At 38.4% G+C, this 15,189-nt stretch overlaps 1 long non-coding RNA gene across 3 annotated transcripts in view; it reads left to right on the top strand.

The window, feature by feature from the left end:
* LOC106019339 (uncharacterized) overlaps positions 1-15,189 on the top strand; it is a 75,413-nt gene that overhangs the window by 29,969 nt on the left and 30,255 nt on the right. For all 3 annotated transcript variants that reach the window (XR_001194083.5, XR_003500346.3, XR_002405375.4), the window contains exons 2-4: positions 11,342-11,439; positions 11,586-11,745; positions 11,896-12,001. This is a non-coding gene — a long non-coding RNA (uncharacterized lncRNA). The remainder of the gene's footprint in view (positions 1-11,341; positions 11,440-11,585; positions 11,746-11,895; positions 12,002-15,189) is intronic.

Raw genomic sequence — 15,189 nt, 5'->3', positions numbered from 1 at the left:
AACAGTCTGAAAGTTCTTAACTTCTTTATTTCTTGGTACAAGCTTAACATGGTTTTACTGTATGGAATTACAGTCATTACCTTATGGAGAGAGACCCATTTCCCATATGACCCATTTCTTTGTCCCTTGCAATTGGTCTTGCAGGTTAAGGATATTATCATGTTTTTGGTTATTAAAGGGCAGCAGAAGTTTCAGAAGGTCTCACCATCTTCGGCGATGGTATATTCCTGTTTGTCACTCTTGCAGCATGGGAAGACCCCTGTGCTTTGTGAAGCTTCCTGTTGTGTTTTGTCAGCATGCAAGAACTACAGTTCAGAAAAAGCAAAAGCAAAAATACATCTGTTTCCAAAACTGTAAGTTATGAAATGTTTGGATATCAGCCATCAAAATAAATTCGGTCAAAACCATTGAAAAGTCAACCTTTTCACACAGCATTTGCACAGCCAATGGGAGCTCTGTGGATTTTGGATCAGCTGCTGCAGTGGGGTTCTAGTCCAAAATTTTGCCAATAAAAACAAGAATGGTGTATGAATGTGGATCCACATTTGGGCTTTTTAAACTCTCTTCCATCTCAAAGAGAACAGGGAAATGTTTGGAGCAATTTTTATTTTATTTATTTTTTTGACAGCTCTGTACACTTTTGGGGAAGAAATATTCAATCTTACCTTTGAAGAGAACAGAACTGTCCTGAGAATTAGTGATGAGGGAGTCCAGGAAATCTGATCGCTGGGCAGAGCTGACCTGTTGAGCATAGCTGTGCACAACAGGCTGATGATTTTCAAGTACGTTGACATCAGCTGATGTCTGGGTTCTTGGCATTGTAGACTCTTTGCCTTTAAGTAAATGTGTTTGAGAATAGATTAGTTTGCAAGCACTTGAATTGATTTAATGTGTGTTTACTCTTTAGATATTCACTGTGGCTGTTTACCTCTGAAAGATAAATATTTAAAATTGCATTCAAACCTCACATTAACATTTATATTCATGTAATTATAGTTTCCTTTTGTGAATGAGATTTACCTATCAGTCTTAAAGCTGTAACAAGAATGGGTCTATTTTTGTAACTTTCAGCTTCTCACGATGATCTGCCATAGGGCTAAATTAATTTTGTGGCATGTTTACTGCTCATTCATCATCAGAGCCACAGGAATGAAGCAGTCATTGGGATAGAAAAGCATTCGTATTTTGTGAACAGTGCCAGGCTGACAGGTCTTGCAATGGAAATCCACATGTAACACAGTACAACCACCTATTCCTGGGCAGTGAACTCCTATCAGGGGAACTGAAATAAGGGTCTCCAGGTCTAAAAGCATGACAGCTGAACAAGAAATTGGATACAGACATTTATTTCTTTCTAGAGCTTGTCACTAGAAGAAGGTAAAAGGTTTCATAGAATGCCTGCAGTTTTCAGATTCCAGCAACTCTTTTGGTAAGAGCAGAGTGCAAACTTCCTCTTCATTTTCGCCTGGGGCAGCCCAGGTAGTGACTTGGTCATGGCTCTTATGCATACCAAGTTTGTGTCAATGACCTAGGAGTGAGGCATTCTTCTTCCACCATCTCTCTGGCTGTTGATGTACAAAAATACACACATTAACTAGAGTAGTATTCTTTCCAAGAAGCGATAATCTTTCACTTACTTTTTTCATCTTGGAGTTGTGGTCCAGAAGCACATGTGACAGTGGCTTGGCCATGGCAGGGTTTAGTTTCTTCAAGGTTCTCTCTTGCTGAAGAAATCAGAAATCCCCATGTATTCAAACTAGATTTTTCTTTCTCTTTTACTGTGAACTGATCTAAATTCATATTTGCACTTCAGAGTTTATTTTTTTTTGTAAAGGAGAAAGACTTTCATCTTTCTTTCTAATTTGCCATTTAACTAATTAAAATTATTTAATGGATAACATCAAATATATTTTTTTTTCCCTAGGAATTACTAATGTGGTTATGTAGCTGAACAAATCTGAGCCCATAAGGAAGCAGATGCTGATGAAGTTATAAGAAAGTTGATGAATGTCATCTTTATAAACCATTTCTGTGCACTTAAAATAATTAAATTATTTTTGTGCAGAGAGAAATATTTATTCAATATGTCTGAATAAATAGTAATAATTTCTTTTGATTTGTTTTTTGGATCCACAGAAATCTCAGATAGGTTGTCATATAGGAAGGAAACATCTGGTCTATAACAGAAATGTTAAAGGAAACAAAGTGTTCAGCTTGCATGGGACTGTGCAAAGGAAGGTTTTCACCCCCTTACTCTTTCAGTATGAGATTGCTGTTGACAACTTCATGTTTCGGACCAGGGTATAAGAGTCATTCTGAGTACACAAATCTGAACTAGCAGCCTGTCTATACGGCACTGAAGTACTATCTTATAGGAACTTTCAAATTGCTTGTTGTTTACTATTTAGGATTAAGGAAGAAAAGTTCACTGTTACGGAATTCATAGAAATAGAGGTGACAGGACGTGCTGTGCCATTCAGTTTAATTTCCTGCTCTAGACATGACAGTAGCCAGCAGTATGATCTTTGTACTCCGGTCAGCTTGACACCAGCTAGAACATATCAAATTGTAGTAAATGCCCTGGTGTAGCTGGATATCGATGCAAGTTTATGATCAGCTTTCTTAATTTGAGTGTATATACCTTGATACACAAAATAAATCAGTCTGTTTTCTACAGCATAGAGCACATCTCTGGTATCATATAAAGAATAGCTACCAGTGATGGTGGATATTTCTGTGGGAAGTACTTCACATGTTGGGCTTCATATCATGTGTGATATGATTGAAATATGTTATTGTGCCTCTTCAACACAGACTGAACACTGTATCTTGGATAAGGACAGATCATTGTTGCTTTTTCTTTAGAGGAAGATGGAGATGATTTAAGGCTGGAATTTTGTCATCAGGGAGGTCACTTTAGTAACCAGGCTTTAGCTTTTGTCTTTTTTTTTTTTTTTTTTTTTTTTTTTTTCCTGGAAGGCTATGGAAACCGAAGATCTTGACTAAAACACTGATTACCTTATGAGCAATGAGAGAATAAAAGATTGCATTATGAGGTATGAGATAAGCCCTGTTATTTCATAAAATATATAAGGTAATATATTCAGAACAATAACATTCAGAAGAATATATACTTCTTGGACTGAGCTTGTTTGATATTTATTGTAGAGAGTGCAGTGAAGCTTTTGAGTATTTCTGCCTTTTCCAATACTAATTGCAGGTGAGAACTCTTATTTCCCAAGGGAATGGACTTGCCAGGATAGTTGGAGTTGGTAGAGTCAAGCTATGAGAAGTATGGGAGCGGTCCTGCTAGTGTGCAGATGTCTCAGGTGACCGTTTCCCTCCATTGACATTAGTGAGAAAGAAGTCTGGTGTTGGTCCATTAAATCTGTGCATATAAATCTTAATGACTGACTTCAAGACATAGTTCTGGAAAGCATCTGCAGTCAGGCAGCAATTAAGTCCAGGATGGGAGCAATGACATGATTAAAGTTAAGCACATGCTTATATTACTGTGAACAAAGCCAGAGCTGATGGCTACTGCATCACTTCCGCAGATTTGAGCTAAAGTAAATAAATGGTAGATGAAGTGTCAGCCACACTTCCACTTCAGGGTTTTAAGTGGGCCATTAAATCCTACTTGTCCATGTTGTACTACTTTATTGTTACAATTGTACTGTTAGGATAATAAGAAAGGGGAAAAACAAAAGGGTTGTTAACCCCTATAACTAATTTGCCTGCTAGCTCAGGATGATTTTTGCTGTTGAATGTTTGATATTTTGGTGAGATTTAGAAACTGACAGGGAAAGTTTTGCAGTCAAGAATCTGACCAAGAGTAGTTCTGTCATCTATAGATATGTAATTAGCCTAGGCAGATCAAAATCAATTGCAGCAGATGTAAGCGCAGCATATAATACTATATCCATAGCATTTGCACAGTAATGGATGTTGTGGTTCATAAATTCTGAATCATTTTTGTCCTCAGTTTCTTGTAATGCTAGGAAAAATTCAATAAGAAACACCAGTCTCTTGCAATGAATAAGCACTGTACACCAAGTACTTTGCAAAACAGTTCCCTCCCACCCCTTCCCAGACATTTAAAGTTTTGTCTGTCTCCAAAACATATCAGAAGAGGTTATGATATCCTGACTATTCTTTGCTCGAATGTCTTGCAATGAAATGCTCATAAGCTAATTTGAGAACAATAATAACATGATTGTTGAAGTTTTAAATAATACAAATTATGTACACTCTAATTACAGAAGTACAGAAACGTCATGCAGAATATAAAAATAACTTTGAATATTGATTTTGAGATCTAAGACCCATAATGTAATAATCATATGTTTGACCATTATGAAAATTAATCTAAAATCTAACTGTAATTACTCAGACATCAGTAAAGGATCTGGTTATTTAGGGCTAAAAGAGACAATGGTAGAACTTACCTTAGAGTATCTTAGAATATAACATTTAAGAAGATATCTGTGTCAAATGGAGAAAAGCACTGACAAAGTATTTCTGTGGCAGTGTATCTTTGAAAAGAATGCCAAATTAGATTGTGTTCCAACTCCACTGATAATACATTTTATAGTTTCTTAGACCTTTGATTCCCAGTTGATATACCATGTTCAGTGAGATGCTCTCAGTACTGACCTTTCAGCAAATACAATTCCACTATAATTCACATTTTATGCAATACAAACTTGCATTTATCGCTATTAATTCCTAAAATGGTGTATAGAGAATATGAAATAGATGAACTGTATTCTGGGTAAGTTGAGAGAAATCACATAGATAATCTTGGGAGATGTTACTGTGTTATATCACAAGATTTATTGTACAGTTCTCCACACACTGTATGTTAAACAAAATTAGTATTAGTGAATCAGTGGTGGCAGACAAATGTGGCATAATTATGAACTGCAAATGGTAGCATTGTCCTTTGTTACTTGTGCATATAAGTCATTAATAATAAAGTCATACACTGAGTTGTGGGGGCTGAAAGTACTTAAGAAATTATAGTACATAATTACATCTTCACTCTTTTGGGGTATTTTTTCCTGCCTCTTTTGAATGTTTTATTAATTTTAGCTCTTTACAGACACTAAATATTAGTAGGTCTTTGATTACGAGCCAGCTCTTATTAAGTGCAGTGGTCTAGATCTTCTGCTGGTGTAAACTGGTACAGCCTCATAGATTTACAGCACCTTTCCTGTCCTACTGGAATGTGTTGCTTTCCACCAGCTGAGTATTTGCCTGAGTATAAGATTTAGCACTGAATTGAAGCTGGAGATTATTATTATTATTATTATTTTTGTCATTTTGTGGAATCATCTAGGTTGGAAGAGACCTCCAAGATCACCTAGTCCAACCTCTGACCTAACGCTAACAAGTCCTGCACTAAACCATTAAACCAATAATCACTTTCTATGAAGTCTGTGGTAGAACTCTGTTCTGTCTGTATGCGAAGTGCCCAGCCCTTTGGAAAAGACACCACAGGGCAAAGGCTTGTCGCTTTGCATTTTCATTTCTGGTCTGTAGTTAGCAGGGAATAGCCTGGAGGGCTGCCCGAGGGGATGGTATCCATTGATGTGAGTCAATGTGACAGACTGGATGTATTCGGACATACTGTCTCTTGGCCTGAGTGGAACTTTCTGTTCTTTTGTGCCCCTTATAAGGCATGTAAGAGCCTTCTGTCTTAGCACAGACACCTCCGCTTTCCTTAGCCACTCATCCATCCAAAGCAATAGGTATTTTGAACTCTGCTTGAACTGTAGAGCTAGGAAGGGGCTCTCCACTGCATGGGAGAACACAGACTGCAGAGAGAAGTCTAAGAGCAGGACGTGCAAATTCTGTGAAAGGGGTAGTCTTCTGAGAGCGAGGCTGCAGTGACACTCTGTGCATTATTTAGGAGGTAGAAGTGGTAACCAAATGCCCTATTACTGTTATGTGACAGTTGAACATATAGGTCAAAAGAGAGTGGGGAAATGAATATAAAAAATGTTTTGTGCTAAACAATATCAGTGTATACTACAAGAGCCAAAAGTACTTGAATGAGATATAGATTGCATAAAATGTCAAATGTTAGATGCATTTGTTGCTGAGTTGACGTGTGGTGCTGCAGGGTAGTTACCTCAGGTCAGCTCAGCATGAGCAATGTGTGAAGTGGTGGGGAAACTGGTGACCTGCTTGAACAAATACTCTCTCCAGGGTTCACTGGAGGTTCAGAATTACTCCTATCTAAAGGGCATCGTCCTTATCATAGTTAAGCCAGTGGCAAAACTCTCATTTTCCCAGATATCTCTCTAGACTATAGCCAGAGAAAAGAACTTCAAGCATCAGTTCTCCATGGGAGCCACTGGTGAATTTCTGTTACTGTGCTGAAGATCTTCAGGCACTGATGTTTTCTTCCTCCACCTGACATGCCCTCATGCTGATCCATTAGATTCTACAGCTTACTATAGAGAGAGAAGCTGCTGCAGATGCTGCTCAAAGTTCAGCCAGTTTTGAGATGGTGATGTTGAGCATTAAGAACATGAGATCTGTCTTGATTTGTAGGTGAGAATTCCTAGCACGTCTGTTCCATTCTGCTCTTGCTCAGTTGCACAACTGAAATGTGGCCTTGAGAGGAATACTAAGGGAAAGTTGCACTGTGAGAAAAACAGTAATGCTAAGACCCGTGTGGTTTTTAATATATTTAAACTTTCAAATAAAGAAACATAACAGCAATGGTTTAAAAATCATTTTCATGTAGGTCTCTTCCTCCCTCACTCCCCATGTGTTCCCCTCTCATTCAGGAGAGGTAGTGTTGGGGTGTCATCTTGTCTCATCACATGTTGGTGCAGCTGATGCAGTTCTGTCCTGGATGGGGATGCTCTATGGCAAACGAAGGCTTTGCAAGATGTGGTGTTTCACCTGGGAGCAGGTAGTGTCTCAGTGCTCCTGTGTTAGGGGAGGGCCATATAATTTGGAACTGCTGCTCTTAAGATGAGGTCTGAAACTGGCAGCATCTGGCATCAGCTTGGTTTCCATGGATTTTCTATTCCGAACAGCTTTGTCTGGTACGGAAAGCAGTTGTCTTTGCTCAAAGCAGACATCAGAAGAAAGGTATATTTTGTACCAATTTAACATTTCTGTAGTCATTAGGTGACACAATTTTATTACCCTATATCAACTGGGTTCTAAATGCAAATTCAACACCTTATCAAAATTACTAAACAACCAAATTACAGTAGAATTGAGCTAGGTAAACGAGGATGGCAAATTGAAGAGAAAATCATCACTTAAATAAAAATTAACAGAGCATCAAAAGCCAACTTGATTATTGTATAGCAATTAGATAGCAAGAGTTTATTGTTTGGGTAAAAACTAGTAGTGCAGTACAAAATGTTTCTATATACTCTCAGCTACAGCAAGTATACTGCTACAACAGGTAGCTGAGGACAGCAGATGAATCTTTCAGAATACAGGCATGTGATAGAAAGTTAATCTGTGCACAACGAGATTATTTGCTGAGTACTTCCTAGCTGTCAATTTTAAAATGGGTTAATTTTCCATGAGCTCCCAAATAGAGCAGTGCCCAGTCTTCAAATCTTTAAGCTGACCTTGGAAACCTGTACAAAATCCTACATGTCTTGGCCCTGATCCTGCTTTCATGTCTGTTCTAATTTGGATTATTGTCCATGTGTAGAGGTCACTTGAAACTACAGGTCCCTTATGGCTGTGAGGATTGGAACTAATGTATCCTATCACAGGGTATAATTAGACATGAAAGGCTAATTTAACTATGTGAAGGTTAATCTAGGTTAACCATTGTGGTGTTAGGGGAATACTCAGTATAATGGGGGGATACTTATGTCAAATAACATTTGTCAGATAACCTTAATGCTCAAAAGTAATAATGAGGTATATCTCATAGCTAGTTTTAAGGAAGAATAGTAACTGTACAGTAAAATATATACTGCATGATGTGGTCCTTCTGTGTAGAGAGAGAGAAAGCAATACAGGTATTGACTAGAGGCCGTAGACAGAAAAAATGAGTTAATGGTGCTCTTGCTATAAGTTTCAATATGTAAATAAGATATTGGGTGTATCCAAGGTGACTTAAACCTACACCAAAGAAAAAACCTCTTACCTCTGAACTAGAGATAACAGAGCAGAGAGCTTTGAAGCAGTATTTAAAAAAAAAAAAAAGTCCAAAAGCCCCAGCACAGATGGAGGTTCATTTCTCCCAAATAGGATGTCTACCTGGTAGTACTGGGCAACAATTTTCAATCCTCTACCTGGAGGGTTAACATAGCTATGTCCTGTTAAAATAGTTGGACATCGTGTGTGTGTATGTATATACTAAAATATATATTTGTGTATGCAGATTTTTCACATGTTGCTAAAAGGAGAGATCTTTAGAACTCCTGAATTTCTCTGGAAAGCCAAAGTATCCAAGAGTTTTGAAGTGGCTTGTTCTGAGAACAGGCATCACTGGACTGGAGAAAACAAACAAACAAAAAAAACAAACCAATTAAAAGTCCTTGCATTAAAATTGGGAGCTCTGAAAACTGAGACAATACTGATCTGTTTTCATATATAGCAGGAGATATGATAATGAAGCATAATGAGATTAATATTTTGCTACATTTTACTTTGTATTTAAATACAGTATAATAAAAGCTGCTTCCTGTGAAGGAAGAATGCAAATGGGTTTGGAATGCATTAGCACACTGCTTTACTTATTAGGGGACTATATTATTTATATGAACTGAATTCACCCAAAGATTTTTTGAATGTACATAGTACTTGAACTACTGCACAGTGCAATTAAATTGAAACCTAGGAGGGCAATAACCTTGTTGGAAGATTACATTTTTCTTCACTAAACCTCAAATACTAAGACAAAGAATCACTTCCAAAGATATGCCAGTCATAGGGATAAAGTACTTAAGCAAGGCATCCTATGTGCGAGTTTATGAGATTAGCAGGTCTTTATCTTTATTTGAAGTTATTTCATAAAGGGAACCCCAGTCCAGGGCAAGTGTTGGAAGTACCATGTGCCAACCCAGGGGCAGGATAGGCATTAGCTCTGGTCCTTATCTGTGCTTGGCCGGTGTTCGATGATTTGTGAAGTTAGCCTGCCCCCTTGGAATTTAAAGCCTCCATTTTAATTATGTTTAATCTTTCCATACCGTAGATCCAGCTGTATAAATAATTTAAAAAGCAGAAAGCTTTTCCTCAGTAATTAATGACAGGTTTGTTACCTACTGTAACAGCCTGAGGCTTCACTTCCCTTGCATAGTTCTGTAACAGTCTCATGATTACCTAATAAAACAACCAGCCTCTATGGCTTGATAAAATTATAATCAATGGTTTGTATCAGGAGTACTTGAAGGCAGTAGAGTTGGATGTATCTACTGTGACTGAGAAAATAGCTTGAGGAAGAGAGCAGCAACCTGTCGACAGTTTTCAACTACTCAGGAAATACTGTAGGCTACTGAGATCATTGAGGCTAACCAATTTTATGTCCAGTCAGTATTTCATCACACCTGAAAGATCACAGAAACATTTCAAGTAGGCAGAACACCCAGGTAGCAGTGGTAATAATAAAAAAAATCTTGCACAAAAGCCCCTCACCCTCTTTCTTCCATTGTCTGCTTGGTAAGGGAACGCACTTCTTCCATTAAGTGTCCTGTGAATGTGGGCTTCCTGTGGAGGACTCATCGTCCTCCTAAATCAGAGAAGATCACATCTTAACTGGAGCTTCTCCTCCATCAGGCGTTCAAGAGTCACTCTTGCAGGGTCTCATCAAGGGACCTTGGGTTCCTCAGGTGACAGAAAAAAAACAGTTCATCTGTTAAAGCTCAGCAGTGACAGCAGTACTGCAATAGCCCATGTGGCATTGAATATGTTGCCAGGTGTTTGATACCTTTGTGTTTTGGTCTTAGCTTTTTGCTTGCAACTAAACTGGAGCCTGCTTCCTGGAGCTTGACATTTCTGTGCTCCACACTACCTGGTAGTACTGAAATGATGGTTGGATTTCCAGGAGCTTGGAATAACTCCTCTCTGCCCATTTCAGATCTAAATAGATGATGACAAATTTGGAGAGTTAAAAATCTGTGAAATCCATAATATGATGTGATCTGCTGATAACAATGACAGTAGTTATGTTTTGGCAGGCCTGCTTTGGGGTTCTCAAGGTACTGAGAAAGCATTGGATGTGTATATGGTTTCTTCAAGACATTAAGTGAATTGGAAGTTTTGGAAAGGTGAAAATTCTGAGCTTTAAGAGAGCATGTTCACCTTCTGCCATCCACATTTTTCTTTCTTTTCATGACGGGTGCTGGAATGCAGGTACCCAAGCATGGCCAGTGGCCTGACCTTCCTTTGCTTATGGTGTCTAGAAAAGAATGTTCATGACTCTGTGTCTGTGTGAGTGAATGAATCCCTGCTCACACAGTTTCAGCTGGAAGTTATGCTTTTAAAAACTTGATGGCCCTTAAAGAGCAACTCCTTTCTCATTTAAATTTTGCCACCCCATGCATCTTACTTTCAAGATGATTCAGGCTGCTTCAGGAATAAATGAGGGATGCTGAGAACAAGTCAAAAGAATTATGTTATCCTGATCTTTTGCTCCTGACAACCTTGCTGATGTGCAGTGAAATATAAAGGGTTTAGAGCATGATTCACTATTAAACATTAAAGAGAAAAAGTTCAGCTATTCATAAATTAATGTTAAATCTGTTTTCTGCAGCCATTGTAAGGCTGGTGATAGCTCACTTGCCTGTACTCAGTAAAGAGCAATGCTCTCTAAAGAATCACATCACATCGCTTCTGCTGACAGCTATTAAGAAAAATATTTAAAATACCTCTTAAAATTGTATATGTAATTCTTGGTGAAGTGACATTGCATTTTTTTCATTAAGTCATCACCCTGTACTTGGACTGGAGTTTGTGACACACTAATTAACTCTGATTTAGCACAACCATTATTTCTGGAGTTAATGGTTAGTGAACATTGTCTAATATTATTATATAACCATTAATATGACTAAGGTAAAAAATGAGTTAAGTAAAATGGGAGGAAAGTTAACATGGCAGTTTGGAAATACAAATAGGAATTTGAGCTTCCCAGCATTAAGTAAAAATAAAAAATCTGCACAATCCATCTTTATAAAAACAAGGCACAAGGATGGACAATTCTTGACTTATCAAAGATTCAGTTCAGGGTGAAATTCACTCTTTCTTGGGGGTATAGCTCCAGCTCCGTGTATGTTGCAAACCTCATATTTCTCTAGTCCTTGCTATTAGGTAGTGTGTAAGAATAAATTTTTTTTGTTCTTCTCCCAAGGTGTTTGAGCCCTGAAGCCACAGTTTTCAATGAGAGCAAGGGCTGCACTGCCTCCACTGAGTGGGGTCTGATGTGGACTCTTCTGTCTTGGTGCCAGTGTAAGCATTGGACAAGCAGTTTCTTCAGTCTTCAGACTAATGTGAAGGCATGCTATCAAGTCATGCCATGACTCCAGGGTGAAACAAAAGCCTGCTTGAAGTCATGACTTTGCTTTTCTTTCTTTTTCTTTTTGCTGCTCTGCCAGCCCTGTGCTCCTGAGAGCTTCTTCTGCAATGTGCTGTAACTGCACCTTCTGCCTGTCCACCTCCTGGGACTGGAGGGAGAAGCAGATGTGTCTTGGCTAGAGAAGGCTTCTGGACATAGGGACACTTTGGGCAGAAGCACCCAGGGAGCACAGAAAGAAGGTCATTACTGGGGGGGGGGGGGGGCAGTGAGGGAGTAGGGAAAATGTTAAAAACAAAATTGGCACATAAAAATGAAGCTGAGATGCTTTTTTTTTTTTTTTTTTTTTTTTTTTTTTTTTCTTTTTCTTTTTTTCTTACTTCACTTTATAGGCAGTGAATTTTCTGAGACCCGATACTGAGACACGGAAAGCTGTCTCTCCCGTTTCCCTCATCTACGCAAGCTGTGACTTAAAGAGCAGAAAAAGCAGTGAGCCTGGTAAGTGGCCATTAAACCAGACACCTCCTGCCTTTCAAGGATCAGCACTGCAAAGTAGGACAACATGGAATAAATGTGGCACTCCCACCAGAAAGATCCAATAATGCTTTGGGGAAAAAGATTTAAAATGTTCTTTTAATAATAAGTCTTGTTGATTGGTATTTTTCTCTATTTATGAGAAAGATTTTGCCTGCAGGGAAGCTCTTTGCTTGTCTGAGTTCATCTAAGAAGATTAAGCTCCAAAAGTTCATGACTAAAAAGCTCGTCTGCTTTCATCTTTATTCGTCACCTGAACATGTAATCTGATGAGGGATTTCTGTATAAATATATAGATGGGTTTTGACTTTGGCTGAACTAAGCCCAAGACTTATCTCCAACTAGCAGGAGGTGGAAACACCACTGAGATGGTATGTTTGTCAGCAGGAATTATAAACTGTTTGTGTGCCAATACGTTGACATTGTCTAAGGTTTGCCTCCGTAGTCTGTGACAATGGGGGAAACTCTGCAAGTGTAACAGGACCCACTGCAGGAACATCTCTGACTGATGTGGGGGCAAGGAGGTTTCTGATAGCTGTTGGGTTACATACGTGGTGTCAGTTCCCTGCCTTGCTGTGTGTATTCCCTCCTGATGTGAAACGGGGCATAAGATGTTTGAGAGAAGATGCTTGCATGTGGTGTTTTGGCAGTGTATGACGGGGCTGGACAGTCCACAACTGATAGTCCTCATTGCCTCTGAAGAGCCTGCGTGATTGTTCTTATAGCTTGTGGTGCTATTTGGCTCTGTTGTGCCTCCCAGTGCATCACACCAGAGACAAAAGGGAAACAGGCAGTAGGGTTACTACCATCTACCTCACCAGGCACACTGACCTACTGTCCTTGCTAAGCCTACCTACTGTCCTTGCTGCATCCCATTCTTTTCTTGATCACAGAAGTGCTCTGTGGTTACCTTTGCCTCCAACAATGACTAGCAAAAAGGTAAGAAGGAGAGAGGAAGGAGTTCACTTCTAAAATTAATTTTATCATGCTGCCCTTCAAGTTCTTTGATATGCAGTGGTACAAACTTGAAAGCCTGGGAGGCACGCTTAAATGCATTTAAGAAGGACCCAGCATCAATTCCTGAAAGGCTCTATTATCTAACAGGAATATGTGTGTTTACTGCATTCCTGCAGTGGTATAATTTTCTGCGTAAATACTCAAACAGGTCTATTATTAAAAAAAAATAAAAAAAATATATATATAAAAAAAAATCTAAGTCCTGGTAAATTTTAGAATACCATGAATCTTTAGAAGGAATTTTGAGTTAACCACCCAAACTAATTAAGTGAAATTATCCTAATTTGTTTATTATGTTAATGATCTGAATTAATTTATAGTAATTTAGCATGTATTACTAAAGATTTATTATGTTTCCCACCAAATGACTTAAGAGCTATAAATCCCATGGTTAAATGTAATTAGTGGAGACATATTTATCGAAAGGGATAATTACATCTGATAAAAGTTCTTCAGTTAGGCTTAATTAAAACAGATTATTCCCCCATAAATGAAAAGTAAATATGGTAATTACTGGATAGATATTCATTGCAGAAATGAATATCTCTGCATTTTAATTTTCTAAAGGGGAGGGAAACTAAACTATTTAACTGATGGCTTCTCAGTAAACTATGATTAATAATCCCTAGGAAACAGATATTTTTATAGGTGTAAACATTTTGCTAGTTAATGACTAAAGTGTAGACACTAGCTGGAAAAATCAACCATTAACTCATTTTTAAGTGGACTGTTTCTGCTGTGAACTAACAAAGTATTCAGGGAAAACTTTATTTTCTTCCAAGAAGACTGCTTCTAGTTCATCTAAATAGCAGGACTGAGGAAAAAGCACATGATTTTTACTGATGATAATATGGGCATACACTTCTTAGGCATACACTAAATTTACAGTTGTTTCTGATGCTAACAGAACTTAATACACATTGCTACACATGGAGAGATTAGATTGTAAATCTGTTTTTTCATAATTTATAAGTATATTGTGTTAAAAGCATTTTCTGCAGGGCTGTCACTGGTGAATCACATTGAAAAGAGAGGGCACAGCTGAGAGTAGCAAAAATACAAACACACAAAATCAGGTTATTTCCTTGGCCAGAATTACTTAATAAAAAAATATTGGAGATATAGAGGAATAAGTGGGCTCTAACTCATTGATTCACAGCTGTCTGGGTACAAATGAGTAGAAATGGAGGCATTTAAACCCAAATCATTGTCACAGAATGTGGCTTTGCACTGGAAAATTCAAGGCAGTATTTTTGGCTGGAGGGAAAGAATGGCTTGTCCCCTAGCTTGCTTTTTTTTTTTTTCTTTTTTTTTTTTTTTCTTTTTTTTTTTTTTTCAGTTTTAGAAACATGCTATGTGGATCACTTGTGTGTTTTTTTTTTTTTTTTTTTTTTTTTTTTTTCCTATCAGTGAGATCTGCTGTTGTGTCTCCTGGGATATGTAATTGCGGTGGTATGACTGGATACACAACGAAGGGTATAAAATGTTGGGACTATTTATGAAGTACTTCAGGTCATTGCAGCTTGTAAAAGGTCTTATGGATGGAAAAAACATGCATAACCTCAAAGAGCTGATGTCTGTGGTTGCCTGAGTCCTCTGAGAATATATGGGGAGGTCTAGCAGCAAAGTGTGCCCAGAAGAATGCTAGTAAGCATCCCCAGGAGGCTGTGCTGTGCTGGGGAATGGATGGGTCTGCTGAGCAAAGTGGCTGGAGAAGGAGCAGTTGTTCACTGAGATGCAGCACTGCAGGGTTTGAGACTCATTTCAGATGAGTCACTGTCTGTCTCTTTTCTTCATGTGGCCAGAAGGTTTGGAAGCAACTGATGGCATTCTGGCAAAGAGTGTGTATGTTCATAAATGGGATTTTGGCAGGGAGGTGCATGCTGCTTATGAATTCGGATTGCATTCTTAATGTAATTCATGCTAACACAGGGACAGAGACTTAGAAAGTGTCAAAGCACTTTGGCATAGTTGGCTGAAGCCCCCTCTCTTCTTGTTTGCACTGCTGAGCCTGAGGTGGGCTCTTGGACCTGTGAGTGACAGCAGCCTCACCCCAGCGCAGCAACCCCATGTGCTTCTTCACCACATTATTCCAATGAAATATTTTGTTTTGGGACTGCTGCATCAAAGAAAAG

The sequence above is a fragment of the Anas platyrhynchos genome, chromosome 13 (assembly GCF_047663525.1).
Source record: "Anas platyrhynchos isolate ZD024472 breed Pekin duck chromosome 13, IASCAAS_PekinDuck_T2T, whole genome shotgun sequence".
Lineage (NCBI taxonomy): Eukaryota > Metazoa > Chordata > Aves > Anseriformes > Anatidae > Anas > Anas platyrhynchos.
The sequence above is the reverse complement of the archived record's forward strand: the minus strand, read 5'-3'. Positions and strand labels throughout refer to the sequence as shown.